The sequence below is a fragment of the Bacillus rossius genome, chromosome 1 (genome assembly GCF_032445375.1).
Source record: "Bacillus rossius redtenbacheri isolate Brsri chromosome 1, Brsri_v3, whole genome shotgun sequence".
NCBI lineage: Eukaryota > Metazoa > Arthropoda > Insecta > Phasmatodea > Bacillidae > Bacillus > Bacillus rossius.
This window is the reverse complement of record NC_086330.1, coordinates 251,701,472-251,727,891: the sequence shown is the minus strand read 5'-3', so window position 1 is coordinate 251,727,891 and position 26,420 is coordinate 251,701,472.

The following is a 26,420-nucleotide window of genomic DNA, read 5'->3' as shown; positions in this document are numbered from 1 at the left end:
TCAAGAGAAAATAGCTGGCGAATTGAAGAATTACAAATCAGTTGATTCCGTTACTAATGAAGATGAAGTTGTCAATTATCCAACAGAATTTTTAAATTCGCTTGAATTACCCGGCTTACCACCTCATAATCTGCAATTAAAAATCGGATCAGTAATTATTATGTTACGGAACATAAACCAGCCACGTCTGTGTAATGGCACCCGGCTTGCGGTGAAGAAATTATTGAACAATGTCATCGAAGCCACAATTTTGAAAGGGAAGTACAAAGGCGAAGATGTTTTAATCCCACGCATCGCTATGATACCGAACGACATGCCATTCAGCTTTAAGCGTTTACAGTTTCCAGTGCGGCTTGCATTTGCAATGTCAATAAATAAATCGCAAGGGCAGTCGCTAAGTGTATGTGGCATCAACCTAGAAAATCCATGTTTTTCACATGGCCAATTATATGTCGCCTGTTCCCGTGTCGGAAAACCATCAACATTATTTATTTACGCGCCAGAACATAAAACTAAAAATATAGTTTATCAAAAAGCATTAGAGTAGAGAGAAGCAGTGAGGGGTACAGAGACTATTAGTTGATTTATAGAGCGCGCGTGGTATTGAGCTCATTGTTTACTTAAAAATGCCAAGTTGTTCAATAGCAATTTGTAAAAACATTAGTGGAATTATTGAATCCTATGGAATAAACACTATTTTGACAATATATATTTTGTTTTTTATTTAATTAAATTAGTAAGGTCCTTTTCAGTTATAGTGATACCAGGGAATTATGGATTCATTTTTATATGGAGGATATTATAGATTCCAGTTCAAATTGAATAGGTACTCATACCTAAGATAGGTCAGCTATACAAAATAAAGTAGTGCATCATTGCTACGCTAAGGCGGTACGAAGTTCGCCGGGTCAGCTAGTATCTCTATAAAAATAATGCTGGATGTAAGCTTTTTAATAGTATGATTTTATTAATACTCAGAAAATGTGCTAGCGAAGACGCGGGTTATTAGCTAGACCCTGAATAATACCATGAATAATAATGAGTCTCGCAATGTCGCGCTGGCCGTGAGAGCTTAGAACCGTTGCAGTGTAAACCCCCTGCGAAACTCGGTCCACTCTAGTGAACCAACCTGTTTAGATAGACTCTCAATCAATACACTGTCTTAGAGCTTAAAGAATACGCAAAAATATTTATACCGAAATTTTTCACATTGGGCTCTTCAGTTCGTTGCAAATCTTATTTTTAGCTGTTCGGGTGGTAGAGATTAAATATAAAACTTACTTTATAAATAATTTGAATTAAATCCTATCCTTAATCTAAACACACGAAATATTTTTAACATAAATATGTTAAATAGCGTTTATACATTATTCCGATTGGTTATTGGAAAAATTCTTTTAAAACTGCATAATTGGGAAGCATTTTAAGGGACTGCTTTAAGTCGCTGTTATATAGAACTTAATTGCATGTTTTCGGTGATACGCACAAGGTCTATAACAGTAACTAACGGTATGTTATTAAGCATAGTCAACTGTACCAATGTATAAAATTTCGTATTTGCACAAATTTTTCACAGATATGTCCTTTTTATTTCTTTGTTTCCTGGGCTAATAGCTGTTTTGAGCGGCAGGAAATAGGCGCAGCGCTGGATGGTTTATTTCTTGGATTCCCTGTAAATCTAAACATGACATTAGTGACCATGACCTGTCCGTGTATTTTTGTTCAGATATTCGTTCCCTTGCCGAGAGTTAGGCTAATCCCATCCTTGCCTTCATTGTTCGGCTACTTGGGGCTGCCACTGTCGATTTCTACCTCACCTCGCAGCGCAAATTTTTTTCTCTCTTCAATGACTCATTTGCATTAATTGATGTTGGATGTTTTGATGTGTAACATGTTAGCTCTCAGTATAAGTTACGGCTGTGTTGGCCTGTGGAATGTTTAGAGGCAGGTCATTAATATAGACCAAAATGTTAATAACTTTACTAGTGAAATTATGTATAGCATTTAATGTTGATTTATGTTATTGAAAACCATATTGATTATTGTTCAAAATATTGCAGTCTCTGAAGAAAAGTGATAGTCTATTGTAAAGTACTTTTTAAAAGATTTTGGCAAAAATTGGTAGTAAACTAATAGGCCTATAGTTTGCTGCATCTGTTGTAATTCCTTTTTTATAGACAGGGAGTATTTTTTGTTTTTTTCTAACAGTATGGTATAATACCTTCCAGAAAAACTTCATTCATTAGTTTTGATATTTGCTTAGCAATGTGATGTCCAGAAACTTTTATCATTTTGTTTGATATGCCATAGATATCTGAAGAATTTGAGTTTTTTAATTGTTTTATAAATTTTATTATTTCTTTTTCTGATGTTGGGTATAAGTAAATGGTCTTATTGTTAAAGGGACAATGATGAATCAGACTTTGAATAGATTCTGTTATTTGTCTGTTTTGTGTTGAATTTAGTGTACAGCAATATTAGTGAAAAACATATTGAATTCTGAAGCAATCTGCTCACTGTCCTGTATTACTTTGCCATTTATTTCTAGTTTATTGATTTATTTTGCCAGTTTAGTGTCCCTACCTAGTTCAGAATTGATTATTTTCCATGTTGTGGTCATTTTATTTTCACTTAGATTTATCCTGTTCTGTAAATACATCCTCTTACCCTGTCGTATTACACTCCTATAATTTTTTTTTGTAGTCCTTGTAATACTGCTGAAAATGTGTGGTCTTCTTTAGCTTTTTACTGGATGAAATTATTCCCTTGGTTAGCCATGGTTTGGGTTTTTGGTCAGTTGTAACGTGTTTTAACGGAAATGTGGCATTTATGATGATTGTTAATTTTTCTGTTATGCATTTAAATTTTTGTTCAATGGTTATCATTTCATCGATATCCATCGAGTTTCCTTATCCAAAATATTTAAGAAAATTGTTTTATTGTGCCTATAAATGCGCCTATATTTTATTTTATTTTTCCTATCAGGTACATGTCATTGATGCACTTTAACTATCTGAGCCATATGATCTGAGAGTCCATAGTCCATTACATTATTTGTAAGGTATTTTGGGTCAAGGTTGGTAATGAAATAGTCTATTGCAGAACTGGATTGTTTAGTGATTCTGGTGTGCTTATTAATTATGTTATTTAAGTTATATGAATTAAGGATGTGCACTATTTTCTTTTTGCATTAGTCTCTTTTAAGAAGTCAATGTTTAGGTCACCACAGAGTATTAATGTGTTTTCCATGCTTTGTTTATTATTTTATCGAGTTGTTTAAAAAATGAATCAATGTCTCTGTCAGGTGGCCTATAAATACATAATATAATTCATCTGTCAAATACAAGTTTGATTTGAATATAGATACAACTACCTCCATTTATAGGTTCAGTTCGACAATAATTGGAAATCATAGTGTAATTTGGTATTGAGTAAAACGCAATTTCTTCATTATTTAACCAATGTTTAATAAAGCATGTAATATTTGGAGTAGTTGCTTCACTTTTTAACAGTGTAGTGTTAAATAACAAATCGAGATCAGTGAGTTTGTTTCTCAGTGACTGCATATTCTGGTGCAATATGAGACGCATAGGTTTGTTAGAAGCATTGTGTTTGTCTTGTTTATTGAGAATATTATCTTTAGTTTGTGTACCATATGTATTGCTATTCCTAGATATTAAATTCCGGGACTTTACATTAATACTTCTGTTGACTTGATGTAGGCTACATCAAGCCTACATAAAGTCATGCACTCCAATTGCACAAATCTTTCAAATATAATACTTCTGTTATTCGGAAAAAAACTTATTACCATTGTCAGTACTTATAGGTAGTGTGAATACATTCTCACCAAAATCAACTTTAAAAGTACTTGTGTTTGAGTTTGAGAACCGAGCTTTACTGTATTTATTATTTATTAGTTCAGTTCCATTCTCTAGTTCCCCTGTACAGTAAAGCTTAAAGGAATAATCTCGGATATGCACTCCCCACCTGACATTGTTTTGGTAGAGCTATGGATTAGAGTAGTCAGTTTCTGTTTACCTTCGCGGCTCAAGTGCAATCCATGCCTGGTAAATAATTTCCTAGCTTATGTACTAGTTTCTATAACTTGAACATTTTTAAACAAATTACAAACATTGTTGATACTCCTATTTATGTCCTTTACTACTACATTAACACACGACCAAGTTGGTTGATCGGGACGGGACGGGAGGGGGGGGGGGGGGGGTCGTTCTGTAACAATATCACATTTGTTTCACTAAAAAGTTTCTGTTTTTGTTTCAGCACATTAATCACTTTATCACCTTCATTTTTGAAACATCATTGGATCCACCAATGATTACAGCTGAATCGTTATGACCAAGTTTTTCACTTTTTACCAGGACGGTTTGTATACTTGCACCTGGTTTAATCATACCAAATACACATTTTTCAGGCATTACATTACTCGACATGCCAGCTATGCCTCTGCCATGACTGGCAGCAAGGATAACTATGTTACCTGACTTTTTGTGTTTCACTGAATCGCGTTTGATTGTGTGGTCTTGTTTGGTAGCCTCTTCTGCCCTGTTTTTCAGAGCATCAAACTTATTTGATACACGAATGGAAAAATCACACGGTAAAGTTGTCTTGCTGAACTTCCGCTTACGCACCACTTGCGACCACAATCACGGAGAAGGAAGACTCACTGCAGTTTCTTTACCTTTGTCAGACAGATTTAAGCTCAATTTGCAGTACATTTATGACTTCTCGTAGTGAACTCACCTCTTCCAGAAGTTGGATGACAAGGACCACCTGCGTTTTCGTAGCACTATCGTCTGAGACAGTTGCACAAATGTTATGCGTTGTGTTGTACTCCCTCTACAGTGATGCCGTGTAGTTTTCTTCATCATCCATTAATTTGTATTACACAAGTGGCACACATGGCACAGGCCCACTCATTTTCTGAAATATTTCTTTCCTCTATATTGCGACACTTATTGAAGTGATACCATTTGTCACAGTTTTCACATAGAATACCATTTCTTACTACTTTAGTACATTTCCCGAGTTTTTTATCTCTTAAAACACAGTTTTTTGGCGGTATTAACGAACAACACTTCCGAGTCGGATGCAGTGACATCATGTTTGGATTGACCCCTAAGGAAGTGAGACAACTTGCGTACCTTTGTGATAAAAAATATGGACTAAAAATGCCCCCATCTTGGGCAGAAAAAGAAACAGCAGGAGTGAACTGGTTGTGTGGATTTTTGAAAAGACATCCAGAGCTATCAATAAGACAACCGGAAGAAACTAGCTAAGCCAGGATGACAAGTTTTAAAAAGCATAATATGAATGAATTTTACAAGAAACTCTCTGATGTTTACTCACGTCACCCATCAGGGCTACTTCCTTCAAAAATTTGGAACTGTTATGAATCTGGAGCAACTACTGTGCTGAAACCAAATAAAATTGTCGCAGGAAAAGGAGTCAAACAAGTGGGAACAGTCACATCAGCAGAACGTGGTGAACTCGTAACTGTTGCTGCAGCGGTGATTGCACAGGGAACCTTTATTCCTCCTATGATTATCTTGCCAAGAAATAAATTCAAAGACCACTTCATACAAGATGGACCAGCTGGTTGCATTGGTGCTGCTACAGGATCTCGATGGATGACAGAGGACAGTTTTGTGCAATTTATGAAACATTTTATTGCCTAAACCAAACCGAACAAAGACGATCCACTTCTATTGTTGTTACTAGACAACCATTCCTCTCACCTTAGTGTTACAGTTTTGGATTTGTGTAAAGACAATGGTGTAGTACTCTTGTCATTTCCACCACACTGTTCACACCGGCTCCAGCCCCTTGACATTCGTGTTTACAGACCATTCGAGAAACTCTATAGCAGGGGAGTCGATTCCTGGATAAAAATAAATCCAGGAAAAACTCTTAATATCTACGACTTGCCAAGTATGATTAAAGAAGAATTCATGACATAATTCACACCTTGTAATATTACTTCAGGATTTTCAGCTGCAGGCATTTTCCCACTGAATGTTGATAAGTTTCAAGACAGTGATTTTGCAGCTTCTTTTGTAACAGATCGTACTCTGCCCGAGGAAGGCATACAAAAAATATAAGTCAAATAAGGGAAGTGAATGAAGTGTTTTCGGGCAGTGATCACCAACTAGATATCGTCCCTGGGCCCAGTGGTGTCCAAATATCAGACTATGGAGATTTAACGCAAACATTTTCACCTCAAGCTGTTTGCCCGTATCCTGAAGCAGGGCCACGGCAAGTATGCAGTCGAAATAGGAAAAAAATGAAATGTGGAATTCTCACAGATATCTACACCAGAGAAAACATTGCTGGAAATGAAAAAAGCCGCAAGAGAGAGTAAGAAGAAAAACAAACAAAAAAGTAAAACCTGCCCATCAAAATATCTAAGAAGAAAACAAGAATCAAAAGGAAACTTGAATTCAGTGATGATTCTTCGGAGAATCATCACAACACACTCACTGTCTGAACTGTGGAGAAATATATAAGAATAATGAAGAATGAGTACAATGTAAGGTGAAAAATGTGGTCACATTGGTCCTGTGCTAAAAACAATCCTTTTTTTGTGTGTATTGACTGTGCAGATAATGACACAGAAGATTTAGAATCTGGAAATTCCGAATTAGATAATGTTTCAATGTGGCCCTTCCAATGGTGCAATATGCCCCGCATGTCGGGCAAAGTGCAACATGTGCAAGTGCTTTTTAAATAGATTATGTCAATGATAAATATTTTTTTGCAATCATTATATTATATTGAATACTGTGGATAAAAAATCATAGTATTCATAGGATGTTAAATATTTTAAATATTCATAATACAAAACAAGAAAAAAAAAATTATAACTAATTCCTCTATGTATTCAGCTATAGTTTTTGTTTTGAACTCTTTCCAAATGAAAAAATATTCATGATGGAAATTTGTTTTTTGTTTTTTTACTTATTATATAGTTATAGTAATTTGGTTTCTAGTAGAACTATTACTTGGTACCTAAAACCACAGTTTCACTCCGCAACGCCCCACCGACACTTTATTTTCAGTGTTGTGCAAGTCTTCCGCTGCTGTTCTTTCTTAGGATAATACTTTATGGTTATTGCTGAACATTAAACTGAAACTTAGTTTAAAAAACGCACGATCGCAACAGATTTTATTTTGTACAAATACGTTAATTTCAGCTATGTTTCTTTCAAACATTAGACTCTTAGCCAGCGTAGCAAAATGCAGTGCAGCTTCACTGGCAACACCGGCCGGTGTATGTATACTAGCATGTTCGAATGAAATGTGTAGCTTGGCTTAGATTCAGTGCAAAATTATTGATGAGATCCACAAAGAACTGTTTTGTATTAAGATTGTGTACCATGGAAACGTACAAAGCATGTCATACATCGAATTAATACGGCATGACTACAATGTTTACACTTATAAAAAATACCTCTAAATTACTGTAGATTACTGTCGTTATAAAAAAACAATATTCTTGATAACCGTAGGATATTTAAAAAAATTAGATAATTTTTGTAAAAATGCCTTCTCTACATTTTCACTATCCAAAATACATACTAGTTTATTTATTATTTTCACCTAAAATTGTAAATTTAAGTAACAAATTAGTGAACAGTTTTTATTTAGAAGATTACGATTAATTGTATATTTAGGTCATACAACACACAAAAAAGATGGTGAATTAGCTTTTCAAAATAACATTTTCTCTACATAATATTAAACGCAACTTGTTGGAATAGAAGCTGCATGTTATATTAAAAATGTTTTTCTATTAAAATAAATATTATTTCGATGTTTCTCTGGTGCTCAGCCACACTTAAATTTTTGTGTTTTTAAATATTTTGGTAGAGAGCTGCGTGAGCTACCCTATAACCGTGTTTGTAATTAGTGTTCATTTCTGTATACAATTAAAATAATAATAAATAATATAGGTTTAAGTAAAACCACTTTATATTGCGATTTTACCACGAACAGCGAATACCATACCATATCACAACTTAAAACATATAAAGTCCCGTTTTTCTCTTACAAAATATTATAGTTATAAGTCATTTAATGTGCTTTGTAATCGCCTTCAATCCTCTTGGAAGATTTTGGGCGACGTTATAAAAGCGACTAGGCTATAAGGTTATACTTAACTATAAAATTACAACTATGAGAAGGAACCGTTCACTTCAACTTTTAGCATACAGTACTATTTTTTGTGGGCGTTTTGCATCGATATGTATATGCGCTATCAAAATATTGGCTACATACAAACTAGAAAAACATCAAACCAAGCCCAAATTCATGTTGAATTATTGTTATATTGTTCGTCTGCTGTTATATGAACACTTTTCAAATTTACAAGAAATTCATTTATTTTATGAAAAAAATTTTTTGTACTCATAGTGATCTTTGCAGATATTCAGTTATAATTGGTCATTATTAAAAGTAGGTAATTATATTTTCAGCCAGTTCCATGTCTTATTAGGAGAGAAGTAAGAATAAATTGATCATATTTATAGTTCTAACAGTTCTACGTGACTTTATTCAATCGTTCATACTAGAAAGTATTATTTACATACGCCAGTGAAAGAAGGCACTGTAATGTGGCCATCTGTGTAAATTGATATCGCGATTTTACGAGCTAATATAGTTTTATACCACCAACGAACGCCACCTCCCGTCTCTAAAATAATCTTTAAAAAATACTTCATATTTATTTCATGTTTATCAAGATACGGAAATACAAAGTAGATGATATTTTATTGAAAAGTATGAAATTTACTAACGAAACATAAAAACTGGACCCGAATAATTCTAAATACTTTAGATCCTGATATCGTTCCAGACAAAACTACATTTCTTTGTGCTCATTGGTGCCCTATTTCAGGAAAAGAGAAGAAATTATATTTAGCCTGGGAGTGAAATCTCTGATAACTTCTATACTCCAGACAGCATTGTTGTAGCTTCCAGTCAGACAGGATTATTTGCTGCCACTATGTCTTGTGTGTAAGAAGTTGAGCCGGAAGCAGCTTGTCGCAGAAGACAAAAACCTCAGCCAGATGCAGGTGCGCCTTCAATCCGTTATCGCTGCTAAGTACCCTGCCGGGACAAGACGATGCCTTTCACCCCATCCCCATTCCTTACATATTTTGACCAGCTTTGTTGGGAATGGGAAAGATACCTGGTTGTTCCAACATTACTGAGAATGCAAAGCTCCTCCAACCCCAAACCCCGACTAAATGCACGTGTCTGGCAAACCTATCTGACGTTCATAAACAACCAAATGTATGTTGCTGGCCACTGATTGTACGTTGCTTCTTAATCGACTGTCATATATAACTGCCTTGAAAATACATGTCAGTCCATGCAAAGAACTCGATCCACCTTCCAAGAAGACTGAAGAGTTCGAGAAATGCTAGTAATCCTTGTTTGTACTGGTGGAAATAATATAATAAATTTTCTTATTTGTAATTTTGTTGCATTTTCCCTTTAACATTGTAATTCAATATTAAGTTTAAATAGAGAAATATATTTTAACCTAAAATTATCTGCGCATTACTGGTGGTTGGTGTATGATGAATATATATCTTAGGATTTTTTTTTTTTTTGTAATTTATTACATCTTTTTTCCCCTGATATTACCATTTGCGAATAAGGCAAGGATCGAATACGTGCAGGAATCACTCGAATTAATCAGTAAAATAACAAGCGAATTTTTTGATGATTTTTGGTCTTTCCCCCAAATTTTTGGTCAAAATTAAAGAATTTCAATCTTACAGTCCATGTCGAGGCAGCTCAGAGTGGCTTGCTTTCAGGAGTTTTAAGCCATTTTTAGGACATAAGGTTCTTTCAAATAGAAAAACCTTTTTTCTTTTTAGATTTTAGAATTTTTATTTTTTTTATTTATTAATAAACATGAAATTTTCTCTTGAAACGGAAATATTTCCCTCGAAATATGGAAATTGTTTGGAATTTTGAGTCATTTATAAATAATTCCGATAGCGCACACGCCCAAACATAGCTGAACTCGTACCATCGCTGAAATGGTTTTACTTGTGATGAAAGTTTATTCAAGCAATGATATGGGTAAAATTTTAATTTATATGGTGGCTGCAACCTCTTGCAGACGATAACAAGTTGGTAGATTCAAGATGGCTGCCATGAAATCATACTGGCTGACCAGTCTGTTCTGGCATTAGAAGTGGAATGTCTATCTGCTGGATAAAATGATTTTAACTTAAAACTTAATCAAGCACAATAAAAAAATTGGGAACGAATAATAATCATACAAAAACCACCAAACTCAACATTACCATTTTGCGCAATTCAAACCCTAGGTTTGATAAAAGGATAGGGTTGTTTTTAAATAAAAAACAAAAGCTTCCAAATGAATAAGTAATAGAAGTAAGATACTAAAAAATTTGCATCTGAATTTACGTATTACTTTTTGTCGTTTATTAAAATACATCTTGTAATGACGTGGAAAATGAGGTAGTATGTTTTTAAACATCAAATTTTGGTAACTAAGTAAGATGTAAATAAAATGGTAAGATAATAAATTAAAAATTGTTATTTTACTTATTTGTATGATTCCGTCCTTACGTGGAAGGGGCGACGTTTCATGTAAAGACAAAAATTAATACTTTCGAAATTAATAAATAAAAGAATTAGAAATTAAGAATCAACAAAAAGCACATAAAGGTAAGCACTAAGCATATGATTTTTTCTTTAGTTTTTTTTGCCTTCATTTTTACTGGTGCGAATAGGGAGTAAGTTATGTTTATTATATAGAAAAATTCATATCTCCTTAGCAAATACAGCTGGCTGTAAGCAACTTCACATGAATTACTTTATTAAATTATTATCTGGAATACTTTAAACATTTTTAGATATTCGACCTCAAAGGCAGTGCGTGAAACGGGGCACGTTAGTTTTAATAGTAGTCTACTAAATCATATATTCAAGCAAATTAAGATGTTAAAAACTGAGAAAGAATAACTTTCAAATGAGTTATTATGATTTTATATCGGTTTTAACGTTTATCATTTTTCCACATTCTACCACAAAAGGGGTGAAAAACCATTTGAATTTGTTTTTTTTTATAAAAGTCGTATCCCTAAAGCTAATGAAGCGGAATGTAAGTTATGTGGTAGGATTTACAAGCATGCAAAAACTATCAACTCTTTTCTACAAATTACAGAAGTTAACTTTTTAAGAGGTTAAATATTTCAATTACCGTTTTAATATTAAAAAAATATACTATGAACAAATCCCACAAATTTGTGCCTAAGGAAATGATAAATGACCATACCTACGCTACCTAAGTTATTCAACATTCTCCGAATTATCACTTGTCAGTCTTAACAGAGGTTAATATTATTTTTAAAAAGTAATAAATTTATTTAATCTAATACATAAGCTGGGTTTGGTTTTTTTCTGGTTAACCAATATTGCTATATTTACTTAATTCTTAATATTTACATCAGTACCTATCCTAGTGGGAAAGAAGAGATTGGTAAACATTTTGATATAGGCCTACTGCTTAGTTAATAACAAAAAAACTAAGATTCAACTAATAAGTTCGATAATAAACTTTATACATGTATACATTTAAAAGAAAGATGCGATTGCATCAAATATTCTTAAAAACGGGATGTATTTGTCTAAATGTCATATCCTTTGATTATTCTAAGCTTAGGTCCAACCATAGAAAATGAATGTGACATTGAAAAAGATTCGTAATCGTAATTGAAATAGTATAGATGTAAGTTTAATAAATATATTTTTTAATTAACTACCTCATGAAATGGCAGGAAGTGTAATTTCATCAAGGTAAACTATATCCTCGATCAGTCTAAAAAATATGTTCTCAAATCCGATACCTAATCTTTACTAAAAATTAAAAATAGCATACCCATAACTACTTCGAAAATGGTTAGGTATTTTACAAAATATATTTTTATGCACCTTACAATTTATTGTGTCTGTTTATTTAGTCCAAATATTGGGAATTAATCATAATACACTATTTTAAATTGTAAGATTTTAGCAACCCTCTTATAATTGCTAGAGCGAAGACGCAAGTTATTAGCTATTCATTTAATAAGATTCTTCTGAGCGAAGCTTGGTCATCCAGATATTGTAAGGAAAATTTAGGTCACGCTTGACACCTCGAATGTTACAAATTTATTTACTTCCAGTTGTTATAACATTTTGAAGTCTTGTTCATGTAATTTTTAGACGAAATAAGTTATGCTTAAATTTACTGTCCATGCCGAACATTTCCAGTGGATATTATTGTAACAAACAATAGTCAGCTAAGTCGTCACTAATCTCAGCTCCAATGATATTGTCAAACTTAAGTTATTATGAACATAAATAATTGCACATAATAAAACGTAAGTTTACAAAATTAAAATAATCTAGTTTTGTTCTCAACTATAACATTTTATTTGCAAATTAAAGATTTTTATGAACTCAATACAAACAAAAAAGAATGGCCAGTACCTTGTAATTGAGTTTCTAACGAACCTTAATAACGATAAACCATTTTATCTTACTGAGGAAAGTTATACACAAGAAAAGTGTGGTGAAATGAAAAAGATTAATCGTTGTTTAAAACGGAGAGGTAACATTTAACAGTCGTTAATAAAACATTGTTTAACGACTGTGGTTCAATTGGCCCTTAGCCTTTTTTACATACACAACCGTTATATATATATAATGTGTGTGTGTGTGTGTATGTATGTGTGTGTATATATATATAAACTGCTAGTGTGGTTGATTGATATTTTAATTTTAAAATATATCAAACGTAAATTGTTTCACAAAATGAAGTCTCGTAGGCACGATCAAGCAGTATACGTCCATGCAATTTCTAAGCGCCGGATATTTCTGTTGGTTCGGCTCCTCTGCTGGAAAAAAAAAAGGTCTTGCGGGAACGATCAAGGCAAGCAAACGTTCCTGCTACCGCCATCTGCCTTGTGGTTCCCGGATACGTTTATTAAGAAAATGAGCATTATTTCTATTATTTACAGTTAAGAAAACATAAAAGTTTCCTTAAGTTTTTCTATTGGCTTAAACATTTCGCTACCCGCCATTTTACGAGTCTTTGCCGCCGCGCGGGGGGTCCCACCCCATAAGCTGGGCAGACAAAGGGCTGACAGGATGTCTGGTGGATGGCGGTGCGGGGGGGGGGGGGGGGGGAGGGTCCCACCCCTTCTGCGGGGCGGACCAAGGGCTGGCAGGATGTCTCGTGGAGGGAGGTCAAAGCAGTGCAGGGGAAACGGTCGGGGTTATGACGAGGTCGGGGAACTGTCCACTGGCCGCTTAGGTACTCTGGCGCGCTTATCGAACCGACGAGAGCAGCAGTTATGAGTCGCATCATCCCGGGCCAACATCGAGAATAGCGCCCTTGCTCATGCCACTTCACGCGGCAGCCTGCGAAATTCCTAAGGCCGCTCAGCGCTACATAACGGCGCCGAGGACGTTGTGCGGGGTGTGAAGAGGGGAGGGGGGTTGCGACGACCCTTGTAATCCGGCCAGACGCGCGTGCCATGCAGTGACCGCACGTGACCCGGCGCGTGACTTCAGTGGCCGTGGGGGCCGCCCGCCAGCTCCGAACCTGGCATCGCGGTCTGGTCTCTCGCGTTCGTAACAGTATTTAATATTAAGTCCGTCGTTGTTCGTGTGGTCAAAGGCGTAGAATTATCATACCATGGGTTTTTCCTATCATGGTTCAATTCACGTCGCTTTGGATGTATTTTGTACTAAAAAAATTAAATTTAAAATGTATATGAAGGTTTTAAAAACAATGGTAGGTAAAGACATAAATACCTTATGTGCATGTGACGGAGCTACGCTGGCGTACTCTAGGACAAACGGCAGATAAAATGTTGGTGGCATCCAGCACGCGAAAACTAAATGGTTGCTTTCAGCAGGCGAAAACAAGATGGCGATAAAGCAGACGATAAAAGAATGATGGTGGCCTTTAGCAGATGAAAACAAGATAGCGGAACTTTCTACAATCCAAGATGGCCGAATCCAAGATGGTGGCCAGAGGAAAGATCAAGATCACAGGTCAAGGTCATCCAAGAATGGCGGACTCCCTCACTCCGCATCAGATCCAGTATATAGCCTACCAATATATACTACAAAATATTATTACATAAGTCAAACAATTTGAAATTTTTTTGTAATTTTTAATACGTGTGTCGTGACCGGCGGATTAAAACAGATGCTAATCCCCCCTTTTTTATATGAATAAAAACTATCCGCAATATAGCTTCGAAAAAAACATTTTTTTTTTTTTTAGTCCCCACCTAATGGTCCACTGAAGGTCCTCGCACTTCAAAGACACACAAACACGTGACTCAACACGCCGCACAGTGGGAGATTTGCCCGAAAAGGTGGTCAAAATGCAAATCGCGAACTTAAAATCCCGACCAAACTGGTGATTTCGTAGTAATGTTAGATCATCCCTGCATGGGAAACCAGATATGGCAATGAGATATTCCCACATCCTGAGGTTTCACGGCAGTTGACAAGTGAGGGTCGAGTGCGTTGGGTGGACCTAACTATATTGAAGATAATTCCATGTTGTACTAAAGTGAATGTCGCGGCTGTAAAAATTGATATTTTTGAGTACTGAAAAATGGATGCAATTCCTGGAGGTATGGCGTCTATATCACTGCCTTATATTGTTATATATAAAGCTGTAATGTTTTTTTTTTGTTTTATTTTCTAAAGCGACTTTGTGAACATAATAAAAATTTAGTTTTATCATATTACATCGAGGCTTTTAGTTGGGTATGCCACATTATGCACCTTTCTTTTGAAATAGGGCGTTTAGTTTATTGTTTTAGTAATACGAATTTACAATAACTAGCTGCTAATAGGTGCTACCCTTTGTGTACGATATTTTTTCCATCATTGCTGCACTGGTGGCGACTCCCTGAGGCTATGGCGGGTCTAAGCCGACCCATCATTGTCGACAATGTGCATAGCCCGTTCAATACCAGATGCCTTTTTTCTTATTCCTTCATAAGCTTCACTAATTGTCAGTTCATTCTCGACATCGTCATCGATGCCTGTTAAAGTCTGGAGAAGTTTACTAGTGGTGGTCTAGCCGTACAGAAATCTTTGATGAAAACCACATGTAGTGTTGGTATAGTGAGATTTTTTATTGATACGAAATTTTTTACTACTGGTAAGAAACAAATCTAAAGTCCTTCAAAGTTGTTCACTAAGAAGGACAATTGTTTTAGATTTTCCAGCTGTAAAATAACCATTAAAAGTATATGATGGGTGGTTACACACAAACCCATAAGGAATTTATTAAGTTTATGTCTTGTGTTGTTTTACAATTCAATGATTGTTATCTAATGAGATGAAGAAAATTCCTAAAATAGTTCACGAGACTGTATGCAATGATGGGATGGAAGAAATGGCAACAATTGAGAAATTTGAGCGAATTTTAACAACCTAGGTCTTCGGTACCAGTGACTACTACATCGAAGCATGAATGGAATACAACAGTGAAATGGGAAGCACTCCGAGAAAACTAGCTCTTCTAGGGCCAAGTCAGTTACATTTCCCCCCTTAATAAATTCCGGATCGACCATAATCAAGAATTAATCCCGCGAATAAGACATTATTCCTAAGGGTCTACTGTTGCGAACGCAAATGAGCACTGAACAAAGAACTTGCAAACGAATTCACGAAAAACAACCCAATGTAATGAACAATTTTTGACATCTTAATTATGGTATAATTTTTTGACTATTTCTTTGGTATTTTCTTTTTTCACTATAACAGAATGGCATAAAAATATCAATGCAGTTTATTACACTATTGTAATTATATTAAACAAAATGGTATTAATAATTTGTGAATATTACGTTTTTAATATGCCAAATTGGTTTTAAACTATGTTACTCTATTCATACAGAAAATAATCCAAGAAAGGACTCCATTACTGCAAAACAATTTCCCTCTTTCCCCGACCTGAACATTTTTACCCGCCCAATGATTTTAATAAGTGCCATTGGACTGCAGTCATGCAAAATTTTCATTTTAGGATCAGGAGAAGAAGAACTGGGATATACTAGGAGGGAGCTATTCTTGATGCTGAAGGGCTTCTTAACTACAGATACAAGAACTAGTCTGGAACACCTACAGAAAATAATGTCCGAGAAACGGGGTTGCATTATAACAATACCTGCGAGTGCAAGGCCTGCTTTGTCTACGTTTTTTATAAGCGAAACACTAAATGGGAAGAATCTTCAAGAAACATTGACTATTTTCTGAATAAAAATCAAGCATGGCTCAGCAAGAACATTTGTATTCCGGTAAGTAATCCCAGTTCTAGAGAGTCGGCAAAGCAACGTGGACGCCCTTCCGTGGAATTTTGTTCAAGAAGTGAACGAACGAAACGAAGGAGAACAGAGCAACTAAGTACAAATGTAGACATGTCGATAGTAGTAGGAAAATACTGATTCAAGGACAGGCGGAGGAGCGAGGAGCCTACCGCCATCTTGGATGACGTCTTCGGCGGCCATCTTGGATGACGTCATCTAATCCATGCCAATCCGTACGCTAATCCGTATGCTAATCCATGCTAATCCGTATGCCAATCTATGCTAATCTGTATGCCAATCTATGCTAATCCGTATGCCAATCCATGATAATCCATGCTAATCCATATGCCAATCTATGCTAATCCATATACCAATTCATGCTTATACGTATGCTAATCAATGCTAATCCGTATGCCAATCTATGCTTATCTGTATGCCAATCCATGATAATCTGTATGCCAATCTATGCTAATCCATATTTTAATCCATGCTAATCCATGATAATCCATCTGCCATTTGCTTTTCTAGAAATTTCCACCAACTTCGAATCGTGATGTCACCGTTGCACTTTTCGTCACGGCGCCATCTTGGACAAGAATTATTTTTTTTCGAACTTCAACTTTTTGAAATTTGATGAAAACATCAGCCGCCATCTTGTTTCGTCTGCTGTTGGCCGCCATCTTATTATCGACTGCTGGAGGCCACCATCTTGTGACATCATGTAGTTCTGTTGGTCGCCACCAGGTAACAGCAGGGATAATTTTTTTTTTTTAATTAAAATATTCTCAGTGCCGGGGCTGGGATTCGATCCATGGGACGTGAAAACATAAAGGACGTCGAGATTAGAAAGCAGATGTTCTATCCACAGGACCACGAGACCAGTTGGGATATAGGGGAATATATAATATATATATGCTACATACTGATGGATAGTTTATGATAAAAGGGGGGAGGGGGTTTTTGCCTTCCTTAATGCATACTTAAGGCGCCACATTTGAAATTCAAATTATTATACCGCCGCCATCTTTAATTTCAGCACAGACTACCAGATGATGCCAAATTCAAATATTAGTTAGGGAGTCGGCAGACAGGTGTCGCACGCTGCCATCTTGGTTTTCAAGTTGGCTGGTAGATGTCGCTAGTATCACGCGCCAAATTAAAATATTAGTTAGGGAGTCGGCAGACAGGTGTCGCATGCCGCCATCTTGGTTCTCAAGTTGGCTGGTAGATGTCGCTATTATCTAGCGCCAAATTTAAATATTAGTTGTCAGAGGTGCCGCCATCTTGGTTCTCAAGTTGGCAGGTAGATGGTGCCACCGTCGCCATCTTTTAGTTCATATCATATAATCGATAGCAGATGACGCCACCGTCATCTTTAGTTCCTAGTGTTGCTACCAGAGCACGCCACCGTCGCCATCATTAATTCTTAAAGTTACCGCTGGAGCGCGCCAAATTCAAATTCAAAAACCTAGTTGGTAGATAGCGTCCCTAGCAACCATCTTGGCCGGAGAGGTGTGGCATGATGCGTCAAAGTATACGTACCCTTATGCACATCAGACTCACACACGAGAATTTTCATTGTCAAAGTCCCTGAATGTATGCTTATAGGGGATTACACATTTAACTGTATATACCTATTAAGTAAATAACCTACAAGTGTTATGTAGTCAGTCGAGACAAGTCGGGAACGAGTCGAGACAAGTCTAGACGGAGTAATTCTAGACAGTCGAGACAAGTCGGGGGACAAGACGAGACAAGTCGGTAGCCTGTACTCACCAAGTTATCCGTTGCCGTCACTGCCACCCGGGTATCTGACGATTCCTAATTAATATACTCATACACATCCTACCTCTATGAATTCTACAAACAGACTGACCGTACCTACTCCAAAAGGACATATATATATTACACCCACAGACAAAAAAAAAATTAACCATCACTGAAACAAATTTCCCAACATTAATTACAATAAAAAAAGTCCGGTAAGATACTGTATTTTGTCTATAATTTAATAAATGATGATAGAGTATTTATAAAATATTGGTGTTTTGAATAGTGTTGTGTGAAGTCTCTCTCTCTCTCTCTTCTTCTCGTAGTGGCGGAAGACATCTCGAAGGTAGTGTTAGAATTTATATATTAAAGCAATCACTCTAGCTGAGGAGGTTAATAACTTATAGTTACAATTTTTTTTTAAAGACTCTGAATTTAAAAAAAAATTTAATAAGAGGGACCATTAAATGTTTTTTTTGAAATTAAAGCAAACAACGTAAATGTTAAATACATATTTATTAAAATCTTATTACAAACAGCAAGGAATAAGAAAATCACTGATTTAAAAGAAGTAAATAATGAGTAATAAAATTACATAATATTCACACACTACACATCATAGTGAAAAAGTTAACATAACGTATTTACATAGACCAGAGACTCAATACCTAAATATTAAGCATAACTACAAGTTACATAGAGTATAATATACTCTGAAATACATAATAAAGAGAAAATTGATATAAATAACATTATACTTTGCTCAATAGTTCCAGAAGTAATGAACGCACTGCTACACGAGCAATTTCAACAGTTCTTTCATCACTAGTGTTTTCTGTGGAACATACTTGAGTGGTGTCTTCACTGATCGGACCTAGATGACTGAGATCTCAGGTTCGACTCTTGCGAGATGTAGGAAGGCGAAGCTGACGCCGGCGTTTATGCTGGACTGCTACTGATGTGGTAGGTGCTGGCGATGTGGGACTCATCTGGGTGCAGGCAGTCGATGTCTGTACTGACGAAGTCTGACCACATGCAGATGCTGGCGGTGACTGAATAGCTGGTTGGTTGAATGCATGTGCGAAAACCTCTTCAGGCGTTGCAGGGAGAACTGTATCGTCTCTCATAATATTCACACTACAATGTCCATAGCCCAGACAGTTGATAACTTCTAGGGGCATATTTTGAGGTCCTGGGTTTAAAACCTGTTTCACGTGAAACACAGCGTCACAACTCTCCGAAAAATGTTTTTAAACCCCGTCGATCCACTCACTATAATCAACAGTGCCTAACCCAGGTGTTACACTGGAGTATATCCTGTTCGGTTGAAAGTTAGACATCTTGGTTAACTACTTCTGCTGTAGGTCCTTACACCACCACAGTTTCAGCTCGACTGCCATCGCACGAGTCGAGGGTCGTATTTAAAAATATATGAATCACTTGTATAAATATGTCTGTTATGCAATTCCATAGAGTAGAGCATTTATTAGAACAGTCCATTGTTACAATTATTTTCAGTTGTATGTTAGACTCTATGAGATGTTAATTGCCAATTCACTCTCGTTCATACAGTTAGACGTTAGATTCGCTCCTAGCATGAGATTCGATGTCCGTGCTGGTCTCCCCACAATTGATGGAGGTGATGGCCTCTCTGTAATTGATGTAGGAGGTGATTGACGAGATGCAATTGGCAGTAGTTCAACAGCATCGTTACTAACGATGATTGGTGGCAACATTGGTTTCACGAGCAGGATGATTTGAGGTTACGTCTCCAAAAACTTGACGTGATGACTCTATTGGTGAACGATCACGCGCCTTGCTGGCGGCCTCCAACATTCCAACACGGTGATCAACCATCCAAGCCCTATGCCTGCTCGCATTGTGTCTTGAGATCGGACCTGGACATCTATTATTATTATTGCATGCGTACAATAATTTATTTAATTCCTTCAATGATGGACAGTCATATTCTGCTTGTACATCTAATATTAGCACATGTTGCTTTTAATAGTTAGTTAGCCACCGTTTCTGCTCTATTCCTACAACCAATACAGGTCCGGTCAGATGACTTGCCAATATGTTGGGTATTGAAGCATAAGGAAAGAGTCCGTATTCCCACTGTAAACCATGAAAATATCTAGTGAGCCAAGCATTTATTTTTGATGCTTCCTGGTGAGATATCGCCATTCAAATGGAGGTTGAAAGTTACGTATTATTACATTTCCTTCTTCATCTGCAATGCTAAGTTCCTTGATAATAAATCCATACTGACTAGAAAAGCCTTGAAGGTTTACACATTTCGTCATGGTGATCGAGACGAGACTAAGCCGGTAATGTACTGTCAGGTCTTAGATAATAAACGACACAATCTACCTTGTTGCAGGATGTCTCGATGATGTCCGGAGCCTCCTCGTCACAATCACTGGTCCAGTGATGACCGAAGTTGCAGACCTCTAGATGGAAGTAACCATCCTCGGTGACGTAGTGCACACGGCGGAATACTGGCGTTACTTCCGCGTACTTTGCAGTTGGATCGAACAGCTTTGCTTGAATTTGTAGCAGCAGCTCTATACCCACACGACTTTGTGTTGACTGCTGTGTCTAGGGTGTTGACCTCAATTTATACTGCTAGGACCCCCCTCCAGGCCAGTCACATGTACCGTTGCTTCCGTTGTTGTCCCCCCGCCTTGCTGGCGGCCTCCAACAATCCAACGCGGTGATCAACCATTCAAGCCCTAAGCATGCTCGCATTGCGTCTTGAGATCGGACCTGGACATCCAAGTTACATAGAGTATAATATACTCTGAAATACATAATAAAGAGAAAATTGATATAAATAACATTATAATTTGCTTAATAGTTCCAGAAGTAATGAATGCACTGCTTGACCAGTGACAGGTGTAACTAAATATTAAATATATTTAATATTTTATTTTCCATTGCCTTTCGTGGAATTTATTAATCATTCACTCTACGAAAAACAACTCAAGACAATATACCTGACCAACGAATTAAATACAGTACTGCTATACCTTACATGAAAGTTATAATTTTTCGATAATCTGAATAACATATAAATCGTCCATGTACAAAGCCACACATACAAGCCAATTCTCTATGGACCATGAAACCGAGTCATGACAATATCAGACGTATAGGCTAGTCATTTCAGGATTCGGGACCTTCTTCGTCTTTAGATAATTTCATTCATTTAAACCATCATGAAATTTTTATACATACTAAAGGTCCAAGTGACCTTGAAAAATATTTTAGTAACACCAAGAGGTTTTGAACTAGTAAATATTCAGTCACTACATATTTTACTACGCGCAATCAAAAAAAAAGGAAGCACCATCAACGAAAAGGCAGCACATTTTGGAAGCATAATCAACGAAAAGGCAGCACATTTTGGAAGCACAATCAAAAAAGGCAGCACATTTGGAAGCACCATCAACGAAAAGGCAGCACATTTTGGAAGCACAATAAAAAAGGCAGCAAATTTGGAAGCACCATCAACAAAAAGGAAGCACATTTTGGAAGCACCATCAAAAACGGCAGCACATTTTGGAAGCACAATCAAAAAAGGCAGCACATTTGGAAGCACCATCAACAAAAAGGAAGCACATTTTGGAAGCACCATCAAAAAGGCAGCACATTTGGAAACACAAGTTACAAGAACTAAGTCTTAGTTAGAAATCAGAATGCTAGAAATAAAAACATTAAATTTTAACTTTTAATATTTAATTTATTTCTTAACATTAAACAAATACAAGTAAAATAAGCCATTATTGTATGTAGCCAGCTTTCCTCAGTTCTTTGAGTATAAAGGATATTTCTTTTATGCACGAATAGTTTCCTGCACAAAGCGAGCCATGTAGAAGTCTTAGCCGGTCAACCAATAAGTTTGGGTCTTTCCACGATGTGTAATAAATCTCTTATACCACCATCTCACTTGCTTGTTTATTATAAATACTTTTAATATCACAATCGTCCCAGTGATAATAATAAGGGTTATCATCTGGTATCGATTATATGAACTAAAAGATGGCGATGGTGGCGCCATCTACCAATCAACTTGAGAACCAAGATGGCGGCGCCTCTGGCAACTAATATTTGAATTTGGCGCGCGATACTAGCAACATCTACCAGCCAACTTGAGAACTAAGATGGCGGCGTGCGACACCTGTCTGCCGACTCCCTAACTAATATTTTAATTTGGCGCGCGATACTAGCGACATCTACCAGCCAACTTGAGAACCAAGATGGTGGCGTGCGACACCTGTCTGCCGACTCCCTAACTAATATTTGAATTTGGCACCATCTGGTAGTCTGTGCTGAAATTAAAGATGGCGGCGGTATAATAATTTGAATTTAAAATGTGGTGCCTTAAGTATGCATTAAGGAAGGCAAAAACCCCCTCCCCCCTATTATCATAAACTATCCATCAGTACGTAACATATATAGATTATATATTCCCCCATATCCCAACTGGTCTCGTGGTCCTGTGGATAGAGCGTCTGCTTTCTATCCTCGACGTTCTCTATGTTTTCACGTCCCATGGATCGAATCCCAGCCCCGGCACTAAGAATATTTTAATTAAAGAAAAAAAATAATCCCTGCTGCTACGTGGTGGCGACCAACAGAACTATATGACGTCACAAGATGGTGGCCACCAGCAGATGAATCAAGATGGCGGCTGATGTTTACATCGAATTTCGAAAAGTTGAAGTTCGAAAAAAAAAATTGAATCCAAGATGGTGGCCGTGACCAAAAGTGCAACGGTGATGTCACGATTCGAAGTTGGTGGAAATTTCTAGAAAACCAAATGACAGATGGATTAGCATGGATTAGCTTAGATTGGCATACGGATTAGCATGGATTGGCATATGGATTGGCATAGATTGGCATACGGATTAGCATAGATTGGCATACAGATTAGCATGGATTAGCATACGGATTAGCATGGATTAGCATAGATTGGCATACGGATTAGCATGGATTAGCATACGGATTAGCATGGTTTAGATGACGTCATCCCAGATGGCCTCCGATGACGTCATCCAAGATGGCAGTCAGCTCCTCGCTCCTCCGCCTGTCTTTGAATCGGTATTTTCCTACTACTGTCGATGTTGTCTTATGCCACTCAGATGAGCCTTCGTTCGTCTGGTAATTTAGATGCTGCCAACATAGTAAAAGACATAACCACAACTAGGTAGACCGGGGGAAATCGGGTCACGGGGTAAACCGGGTCATCATAACAAGATCTGCTATCTTGCGGCGAAAGAATGAACTGGAGTCTACGGAACTTACCGAAGAGTGCTGCTATCTTTCTATACAACCGTCCACTACAAGGCGAATATCGCCTGTGACAACATTCTGGTAGTCTGTGCGACATGAACCCGAACCTGTGCAGTCCTGAAGTGGAAAATTCTTAACAATGTAAGTTTTATTTTGTGTTACGTAAGCCTTTACGTTCGCATTTCGAAATAGTATTGTAGTTTAAGTAATGGAGTACGAAAATATGTACCCAATTAACGTTCTTCTGCATTACTGAAGCTCTATATGTTTGACAGAATTTATAATATTTTTCTTTTTTTTAAAGTGTGAAATGGGGTAACTCGGGTCGCTGCCGTTGGGGTAAAACGAGTCACTGCATACAGTGGGGAAATCGGGTTGCTTCATATATTTGCTATATATTGTGAAGCACTTTATTCTTCTTTCTCAATTTTTAAGTTAAGGCCTATTCTAAATAAGTGGAAAAAATGAATTTAAGGCACATTACTTCAACTTTAGTTAAAATTAGTAAGTACTTATAATAATATTGAAATTTAGGACATGTTAAAATAATAAAAATATTATCCATGTAAATATAGAATTACGAGTTCACTGCCAAATGTGTAAGTGGAAGGAGCACCACAGAAGAAGTGAGTGGCCCGTTACCAACACCGGAAAAATTAACACCAAAGAGAATATAGGTGAACGAAAAACTGTTGCTTCTCTAAGGTTACTGTCAAAAGAGAATCGCACATTGTTGGAATCCAGGAAATTGAAAAGAAAGAAGCAGGTGTTAAATTAAGTTCAAAACAAAGCAAAATTGAACCTCTGAAGACGAAGAAGCGAACAAAAACTAAAAACACATCCGAGTTGGAAATTTCGGAAGAAGGCCAGGATGATGAGGAAGATGTTCTCTGCAACATGTGCAAAATTGCATACGAAGACATCAGAAGCTGCACTGCTGGAGATTGGATTCAGTGCCAGTCTTGCAAAATGTGGTACCATGAGCGCTGTGTCAATGCTTTTCAGTGTAAACAGTTTGTATGCGGAATGTGTCTGTCAAAACAGTAAAGAAAATCTGTTGACCCGATTTGCCCCACTTGTGATCCGATTTACCCCACTTCTGTCCAAATCGGGTCAAAACATTTCATTTTCCTTTTATCAAGTTTAATGTCAATTCGTAAGGAAGATTGGCTAATGTTTGTATGTAAATATGTACATAAATGTATGACTGACATTACTGTAGATTATTTTATGGTAAATTAATATTGGTTTTATACTTATTCAGGAATTTCAAAAAATTGACCCGATTTCCCCCGGTCTACCCTACCCCAACAAGAGCTTGGAAATATCGGAAGCGTTATGGTATGCAAGTCGAGAAGACAATATCTGCAGATGAGGCTTTGTCTACAATGGTTGAAGCTAAATTGAGTAGGCATCAATACAGTGTAATTAGATCAACAGCGCGAAAGCACAACTGCAAATTGTATCCCAGTTATGAAGCAGTAAGGCAAGCGAAATCGTGGTGTTGTTCACCGCGTAAGAGTATCACAGTTATTGAGAAAAGTGCAGAAGTGAAGTTACAAAGTCTGTTAGATCACACTTGTCAACGTATTTTACTAGTCCAAGAAGAAGTGATACAAAGTTTACATCCCGAAGATGTGCGTGCATTAAGTTTAATTTGTAAATGGGGATGTGATGGGAGCTCGAGACTCAGTGAGTACAAGCAAAGATTCAACAACGATTCTGATTCGGATGCAAATGTGTTCTTGACGTCTTTTGTACCATTGCAACTTGTTTCTTCTGAACCGAAATCTCGGGACGAAATTGTTATATGGAAAAATCCGAGTCCTTCATCTCCCAGGTTTTGTAGGCCAATCAGACTGCGGTTTCTCCATGAAAACACTGAATGCATTGTAAGAGAAAAAAAACTATATCGAGCAGCAAATTGAATCACTTGTTCCACTGACTATAACAATAAATGGGAATGAGATATATGTTACATACAAAATGTTATTTACCATGGTAGATGGTAAAGTCGTGTGTAACGCAGTGTCATCAACGACATCTCCGTTGCGTTGCTATTTATGTGGAGCAACGTCCAAGAATTTTAATGACATTAAACAGGTCGTTAAGAGGGAGATAAACGAAATCCACCTTTCATTTGGTATTTCAACATTGCATATGTGGATTCGTTTATTTGAATGTAGGTATATTGCACATGTCATACAAACTAACTATTGGAAAGTGGCAAGCACGTTCTGAAGCAGAAAAAAAAGGCCAATGACCGAAAAAAATTGATTCAAGTTAAATTGAAGTCGGAGTTAGGTCTGGTTGTTGATCGTCCGAAACCTGGCTGCGGAAGCACAAATTATGGCAATTCTGCTCGACACTTTTTTAAAACTCGGATGTGAGTGCATCACTTACAGGTGTAGACGATCCTTTAATAAAAAGATTCTACGTAATCTTGCAAACAATTTCAAGTGGTCACGATATTAATGTCAATAGTTTTGAGGATTATTGTCTAAAAACTGCAACAACATACATAGAAAAATATTCATGGTATCCCATGCCGACAGCTGTACATAAACTACTAATTCACGGACCCAAAATAATATTGTCCACTTTGTTGCCAATCGGACAATTATCGGAAAAATTTCAAGAGGCTAGGCATAAGGATATGAAGAGATATCGTGAAGGATTTTCTAGGAAATGTTCCAGAATAAAGACAATTGAAGATGTTTTCAGATGGTTACTCGTATCTTCAGATCTGATGATTTCTAGTGTACGAAAGCTCCCTCAGAAAAAAAATGAAGCAACTCTCGCCAGATGCCATACAACTACTGGACTGCCCCCACTCCCTTGAAGCATCAGGAACGCACGATGATTCTGACAGTACAGTTACACCGAAATGTTGCCACAATGTAATTTATATTGTTGTTATTCAGTGGGCAAAATATTTATTGAGGGGGTGCTTAAGTGCCTATT